This window comes from Salvia hispanica, chromosome 4 (assembly GCF_029641045.1).
Source record: "Salvia hispanica isolate PSC_SH4W2 chromosome 4, Shi_PSC_v1, whole genome shotgun sequence".
NCBI lineage: Eukaryota > Viridiplantae > Streptophyta > Magnoliopsida > Lamiales > Lamiaceae > Salvia > Salvia hispanica.
Genome location: NC_142695.1, coordinates 17313375 through 17322016, shown reverse-complemented (window position 1 = coordinate 17322016; position 8642 = coordinate 17313375). Strand labels below are relative to the sequence as shown.

Genomic DNA, 8642 nt, shown 5'->3' with positions numbered 1-8642 from the left:
CAACTTAATGGAACTTACCAAAATAGCAAAATGATTCCACTACTATAGAACGAAGGAAGTAGTATTTATTTTCCCTCCATTTAATTTTAGTATTTCGGGTCTGAAAACTACTCCTAGTTAGTTCAGCGTGCACGCTAAACTACTCCTAGTTACTATTAGTTCAGTTGCACGCTTACAAATGCTTACCAATGTCCAAGTGCTTCCTCCGTTCATAGTTGAGGTACTTGTTTTTGCACGAAGTTTAAGAAAATGTTTAGTATATTAAGTGAATTATTAATAAAGTACTCTTTGTCAGTATAGTGAGCCGTTTCTTTCGATCAATGTTTTACGAAGAAGATACTAAATAATTAAAAAAGAGAGAAAGTAAAGTTTGAGATAGAATAATATAGAAAAAAATCATATCTACGTTTCTCTCTAATTTACTTTAATTTCTCTTTATTTTAATTAGTATTTATTATTATTTTTATAAAATAATATCTTAACAGAAACACCTCGTTTATAGTAGAGAAAAATAAAATAAAATAAAAAAATTGAATAAAATAGAGCAAATGAAAGAAAGAGAAGAAGTTTGATTAAAAAAAAGTTATTTAAATAAAATAATAGTACTAGTATATGAAAATGACAAAAAAAAAAAAACTTTTCAAAGTGAAAAATGACGTGTGAAATGAAAGTAGTACTCCACTACACTACTACTGCATCTGCATGTTTAACATCCTTTTAACTGATTGGTGATCGACACAGTAACCTTGAAGGAACTACCTGAATGGCAATCTCCCTCCAGAATGGGGTTCAATGGAATTCCTTCGAAAAATGTAAGTCTTCCTCTCGAACTGCGTTTCTTAGTAGTTCCGAATTCGATCCCAAAAGGAAAAGAAATCAATTGGGGATGGATGCATTCCTACTGCAGCACTGTTCTCGGGAACCGTCTCACCGGTCCAATTCCACCAGAATATGGCAACATCACTGTACCAATATCTCTTCCTCTTTTTCCATCAATTGCAGAGCGAAATATCATGTTATTGATGTATTTACGGATGTCTTGTTTGCGATTTTGTTGGTACCAAGGGTTTTGGAGGCTAATCATTTTACAGGAAATATTCCTGTAATATTATAAGAAGATTGTAATAATTTAACTCTATCTTGGACTAGTAGTAATATTATACTCCATATTATTAGGTGATATTATTATTATCTAACATTATCCCCCATGTAGACAGCTTACTTCCAAGCAAAAATGACCACTTTGGAAGTGTTGTAAGTTTCCTAGTTTCCCCTTAATATTTTTGGGATTATCCTTACATTGTAGCCGGATTTTGGTCCTGTAGTGACTTTTCAGCTAGAATTTTAAAAATTATGAAGGTAGCTTGTACTTATCTAAGTTGTTTGCCTAGTCGTAAAAAATCATGAAAATTTGAAAAATTTGTTCCAGAAATCCGGCCACAAACTCTGATCCAAATAACATAGATTAAGACATGCTACTTTAAAAAATTGAGCTAAAAGGTCGCTAAGGAGTCAAATTCCAGGCTATACATTAAGAAGAACCCTTTGTTTTTTTAGATCTTGAGTTTGCTTCATATGTAACCATCATTTGCGTGCAGCCGAATTAGTGACAACAATTTCACAGGAAGCATACCAAATTATATCCAGAACTGGATAAATATAAAAAGAATGTAAGGCATTTGGTCATTTAATAGTACATTGATTCACTTTTTCAGATTTCTGTTTCTTATCATGAATAAATTTAAACTTGAATCATTATCTCAGGGAGATTCAGGCTAGTGGTCTGAGTGGACCGATCCCTTCTGACCTTACTTTTCTAACCAAGTTAACTGACCTGTGAGTATGCTTTTAACATATGAAAGCAGACTTTCCTTTTTCTACGAGACTCGGTATCTATGTTTGTGATCATTCCACATTGCAGAAGAATCAGTGACCTTAATGGGAATCAATCAGACTTCCCCATTCTTGCTACCTCTACTAAATGGGAACAAGTGTGAGTGCAATATTTGTCCGCTTCTCTATCAGAAAATAAGTCATTTCTTTTGTGCGACTCATTGGATGTTATTGTGCAGGATATTAAGGAGTTGCAATATTGTGGGGGAACTCCCGAACTTTATTGAACATCTGATGGTTGACGATTCTCTGTTAGTACAATGTTTTTATGGTGGCACTATTTATTTTTGGGGTATTGGTGCCTAATCTCACTAAACTTTCCAAAAAATTGTGTACGAACTTTAAACTTGTCATATAATATCACGAACTTAGATAGTTGTTGAATTTTTCCACCGACGGCGGAATCTGGCTACATCTCATTTGCCATCACATCACATCAGATACTCCCTCCGTCCCACAATAGGAGTCACTCTCGTTATGGGCACAGTTTTTAAGAAAAGTAAAGTATAGTGGATTGAAAAGTTAGTGGAATATGGAGCCCACTTCTTTATACTATTAGTTTTATAATAAAATGTGAGTGAAGTGAATTAGTAAAATGTGGGACCCACTTACTATTTGTGGTAAAAAGTGAAACGCGACTCTTATTGGCGGACCGAAATGGCAAAATGTGACTTTTATTATGGGACGGAGGGAGTAATATTTATGTGATTATAAAGTCCCTAGAAGCCAGATATGGTTATCCATCTCATTTAATGTAGCTGGATTTTGTTGTTAGTGGGAAATTCAATAACTATTTAAGTTCGTGGGAAAAAAAAATTTTGGAAAGTTTAATGATATTTGGCGCAATACCCCTTTATTTTTTATACATAATTGAAAGCTAAAATACATTTGATTCAGTGACAGTTGATGGCAATTTTAGTAATCTATTTAGAATCCAATCATTTAGATATATTTGGTCTGATTATTGGATGGTCCGTGCAAATTATTTCAATATAATCATTTATCTTTTGGATAATAGATTGATAGTATATTTTGATATTTTAATGCAAAGCATAGTTTAATTTTCTTAGAGCAAACACCTTATGACATAATCAAGACACTAAATATTATACTCCTACTAATATTCCTTAGGTCTCATAAACTTTTCCTACATGTGTTGTTTCTAGTGTTCTGAATTGAGGTCATTATGTTTTTATATGAACATAAATACTTTGGTTGCCTATCATATAGTTAACTCACAACCAGAAACCTTAAGCTTCAATTGTCTTGTACTGATTATTATTAAGCAAGTTTTGGAATGATTTGTAATTTTGTTGGCTGAAAAACATTTATAATACTGCTGCTTACCTGACTTTTAATGTCAAATGACATACTATGTATTAACTTTATTCCTTACCATGCCCTATTGTTGTACTTTTATTTAAATACCATCATTTCTTGTGCAGAGATTTGAGTTTTAACAATTTAACAGGACCAGTTCCTCCAGCTCTTGGTGTTCAAAAAGGAGACATGTAAGAGTTTGTGATAGAGATCATGCTAGTGATCTCAATTATCTCTTGAAATGAATTTGAGATTATTTTCATTATTTCGGAGATTGTTGAAGTTTACTTTAACTGTTGAGGATTTTTTTCCTTGTTTATTTATATGTCGATTTACTTTCCTAGAATAGAATTTGTAGGAATCCTATAAATAACTCCTCTTTATATAAGCTAGATATCTTGTAAAATAAAGGTTTAAGGACGGTAACAACTGAAGGCCTCAGTGAGAGGATTATTAGGCCTCTTAAAAGGATTGTTCTTCTTTTGAGTTTTAATTCCAATATCTTGTCTTTCTTCTTCCTTTACTCCAAACCAGTTTGATTGACAACTTTCAGCAATTTGTAGTTGACTCAATCAAATAGTATTGCTTTTACATCATTGTGGTGATAGTTCATATGGTTAATTAGTGCATCTGTCAGTATGGGCTGTAGTTGGTAATTATATGGCTCAACTCTCCTCACGTGATGATTTATATCTACTTTTAACGTTTTGGCTCTGATTTTAATATTTTGTTGAATTGCTAACTTGAGATGTTCGTTTGCTAGCTACCTGACTGGGAATTCCTTTACTGGGGAGGTGCCTGAATTAATGAAAGATAAGAGAGAAACATGTGAGGTTCCATTTCACCCAGAACTTAATATTTCCCACTTATCGTAGTACTAGAATGATAATTGCATGCCCAAAATCCATATAGCAATGTACTTGATTAAAAACTTACATTTTGACTGCAGCGACCTATCCTACAACAACTTCACACCTGTAAGTCCAGAACCAAGATGCGCGACAAAAAGCCCGTGAGATTACTAATTATCGCTCATTTTTCTGTGTATACTGTGTCCGGATTTATTATACCGACTTAGATATTGGCACTCCTTTTCAGAAACTTGTATGCCAACTCAAATGGAAACACCAAGTAAGTTGCTGATTTCTGTTTGATGCATTTCACTTACATCTCATCATTTAATGTAGCATGAATCTTAATATCACGTTCTTTTGGCAGTGGTGCTTTTTATTGTGTAAATCCGCAGTGCAAGTCAAGTAAGTGATAACTCACTTATATATGTGGCTCTTGAAATTTATCCAGCACTTCAATGACTTTAACCCACCTGAAACAAAGAAGTGCAATTAGGGACAATGAACAGACTTGTATTTGATAAACTGACACATTTATATTATATGCCTTTAAAATTAGAACTTTTTGAGATAAGCATTGAATGGGACATTAGTTATTTTCTCGAGTATTTCCTCATTCTTTTCCCCCAAGTCAATTTCTAGATGTATTAGTGAAGAATGACACTGAAGTTCTAGTAATTTGGAAGAAAAGGTTTTTTTTTTGTAAAACTACTCTAAATGTGTAAATTACTGAGGATATTTGTATGCCTTGCAGCTCTTTGAAAATTCTGTTTTGTCAATTCAAGTTCAGGAAAAAATATTCGAAATTCAAAACATGTGTTTTTTTCCATCAGATGATTTCTACTCTTTCTATATAAACTGCGGAAGCCAAGAAAGAGTCGGTAAATATGAAGCTGATAGCTCTGCTGAAAACTTCTACCGAGGTACAAACTGGGGATTCAGCAGCACAGGCAAGTTCTGTGATTATAATAAAATATCTGGATACGGAAAAAGTCTGATTGCATCAAGCAACTTTAGCATTTCAGGGCCGCAAGAATCTAAACTGTACTCCACAGCACGCCTTTTTGTTTGAGAAATGGTAAATACAGAGTGGATATCCACTTTGCGGAGATCATGTTTACTAATCACACAACTTACAGAAGCCTTGGAAGGCGTATTTTTGATATTTATATTCAGGTTCTCATCGATACATCAACTTTACATATAGATATGTGAAAATATTCATTTGCCAAATTCAATCTTGATAATTTTAAAAATCAGGGAAAACTTTTTGAGAAGGATTTCAACATTGAGAATGCAGCAGGTGGAGTAAATACTCCAAAAACAATGCAATATCATGCATTTGTTGGTGATCACACCTTGGAGATCCGCTTCTATTGGGCTGGAAAAGGAACAGCTGCTCTTCCTATGAGATCTGTATATGGTCCTCTCATTTCAGCCATATCTGTCGTTCATGCTAGTAAGTTTGATCTGGTTCTAGAGTTATAGCACTCCATAAAACAAATTAAAAGGAAACGAAGTTCTTCTCTTCATGCTCTCATTTCGTAGGTTGCACCGTTGCACGTGAAATTGTAGTATCACTTTCTATTGGAGGTTTTCAAATTTGTTCCGGCTATCCATCAAAATCATAGTGCAGATTTTAACAATTTACTTTTTTGATGATTACCAATAAAGAGATTACATTTGCATGTCATCTTACCCTATCTATACATCAATATGTCCAGCTTATAAGCCTGGAAGCGGCATATCTCTACAGGAGCTAAAGTCGGTATAGCGATGGCACCTATTTTCGCACTCGTGTTGCTTGTGGGTATTCTGAGGTTGAAGGGCTGTTTGGGGGGCAAATACTCAATGTATCATGGTAATTGAGTATTTGGACACAGTGGATCTTATTTATTTTCGTGTGTGCAAATTTAGTCCAACATTTTGCTTGTTGATCTATTTCAACTTGTACTCTGAAAATTAGACACAGTTTGTAGTCGTGTGAACCACTCTTTGATTTATACGGCCCTTCTTATAGATTTGAAGGGTCTTGACCTTCGCACGGGGTCATTTACCCTAAGGCAAATTAGAGCTGCTACAAACAATTTTGATCCTGCTGATAAGATTGGTGAAGGTGGATTTGGTCCCGTGTACAAGGTAATGCCAAATTGCCAACTCATATTTATTACTCCCTATATAAGATTGAAATTTTCTAAATTAATTTTTCTGGCAAGTCTCAAGTTTTGTAAATTTGAAGATAAAACCATCATCGCTGTGAAGCAGCTTTCTTCCAAATCAAATCAAGGGAACCGTGAATTCATTAATGAAATAGGCATGATTTCCGCTTTACAACATCCTCATCTTGTTAAGCTCTACGGATGCTGCATAGAAGGCAACCAGTTGTTGCTTGTCTATGAGTATTTGGAAAACAATAGCCTTGCTCGTGCATTATTTGGTTAATTTATATGACAACTTTAACGTTATTACTTCTATCTTATGCTATGTTTTGTTTATTTTAATTAATCACATCCATGTCCATAACAGGCCCGGCACAACACCAATTGCATTTGGATTGGCCAACGAGGAAAAAGATCTGCGTCGGGATAGCAAAAGGTTTGGCTTACCTTCACGAGGAATCGAGGCTGAAAATCGTCCATCGTGATATCAAGGCTACTAACGTGCTTCTTGATAAAAACCTAGTCCCTAAAATATCTGATTTTGGGCTCGCAAAGCTAGATGAAGACGACTCCCACATAAGCCCACGCATTGCTGGAACTTTGTAAGGGTATTAATTGTCTCTGCTTCAAATATTCATATAAAAAACAAAACTTATTCGTTAAATATATATGTATACGATTGCTAGTGGATACATGGCACCCGAATATGCAATGCGAGGATATTTGACAGATAAAGCCGACGTGTACAGCTTCGGAGTCGTTGTTTTGGAAATTGTCAGTGGGAGGAGCAACAGTAGCGTCAGGCGTAAGGAGGATAGCTTTTATCTTCTTGACTGGGTAACATTTTATGCATTTACCTTTGCATAGGAAAAAAAGTTATACTATTCTTTAACTTAATCATGCATCACATAAATAAAAATGAAAAATGTGCATGCATATCTTCCCTTCAACATTCTGCACTGGGATGAGTTTGACAGAGCTCTTCCAATTTTCAATCAGGCTATATCCTTGAAGGAGAAAGGAAATTTGTTGGAGCTAGTCGATCGGAGATTAGAGTCGAGCTTGAACAAGGAAGAGATTACTAGAGCTATCAATGTGGCGCTCATTTGCACAAATGTTGTAGCTGCAGAAAGACCTCGAGGGGAAAGATGGCGTTGCAAAGCCGAGCAGCTCAGTTGGTAAGATAAAACTCGATGAAGTGGAAATGGGTGCAGCTGTTGGTGAGGGTGTTTTCATGGATGCGCCGTGGATTGGCTCTTCAACTCCTGCTGTGGATCTCTATCCAATTGCCCCTGATACAAATTATTGGGAGAAGAGAGGTTCGTAGAATTAACTTTTACTGAAAAAGTAAACTATCTTGCTTAATTTTTGCTAGTGTTGTGAAGATATGTAAAGTTACAGTGATTATACTCTATATGATAGGAGTTGTCTATTTATTTGTTACCAAATATGAGTGTGTAATGTGACTATTGCAATATTTTATGAAACATGTATTCAAAAATGGTGTAAAATCTAAGATTGGTGTAAATGTTTGGAGTAAAATTACTTTTTGATGTGACCTATAATTATAAATAGATTAAGTTTAAAATAATGGATTGGAGATGACCTTAGGAATGTGATATTCGCTCGGTTGCTGTTTGAAAGGATATCATACAGACGTACACACATTATAATAAAGTATTATTGTAATACTTTTAATCTACCCCATCTTCAGCTCGGTTCCTGGCATACTAAATACCTTGAAACCAAAATCGAAATTGAAAACCCAAAATCTTTTTATTTGCAATTTTGATAACTGAATAATGAGAACTTGGTCGCCCGATTTTAGTACTCTCTCTCTCCTATCATAAACAAGACATATTTTTCAAAAACTTATTTTGGAAAAAATGATTAGATAGATAATTATGTAAGGAAGACAACAATAAATGATAAATACTAATCATAATAACAATAAGAAAATTGTTTAGGGACATGGTGGCATTGCCATAACGGGGTTAAAGGGGGAACGATCAATTGCTAACTCATCATTTAATTGTTAACTACAATTAATTTAAGGCCATAGGATTTTAGAAAACGTGTGGTCTACAATTTGCCACGTGTAATTTTCGTTTTTATTAATTAAATCGAAAAAGAAAAAAAAACTCCAAATTAGGGTTTTGGATGAAAATGTCAATATAGTGTTCCGAAAATATCAACACAATGCTTTGAGAATGTAACACAATGCTTTAAGAATGTTAACTCATTGCTTATATTGATATATTTTATATAGTATGTTGACATTTCTGCTGTACGAAAAAATTAAAAAATTTCGATTTTTTTTTCAAATTTTGACGTCGGAACATATGCATGTAGGATATCGTTGGAATCCTTATAAAATTATCTTTAATTTGATATATGTTTTATGAATTTAAAGTTTTGA

At 34.2% G+C, this 8642-nt stretch overlaps 1 pseudogene across 1 annotated transcript; it reads left to right on the top strand.

Annotated features, from left to right (window-relative positions):
- The first annotated feature begins 737 nt into the window (after positions 1 to 737).
- On the top strand, positions 738 to 7710 carry LOC125194763 (putative LRR receptor-like serine/threonine-protein kinase At1g53440; annotated as a pseudogene). The gene is made up of 18 exons (XR_016137769.1): positions 738 to 1254; positions 1599 to 1670; positions 1765 to 1836; positions 1922 to 1993; positions 2073 to 2144; positions 3339 to 3404; positions 3977 to 4039; positions 4163 to 4225; positions 4312 to 4344; positions 4432 to 4469; positions 4898 to 5240; positions 5325 to 5523; positions 5789 to 5925; positions 6085 to 6203; positions 6288 to 6501; positions 6591 to 6825; positions 6910 to 7060; positions 7223 to 7710. The product of XR_016137769.1 is annotated as a putative LRR receptor-like serine/threonine-protein kinase At1g53440 (transcript).
- Positions 7711 to 8642: the final 932 nt, after the last annotated feature.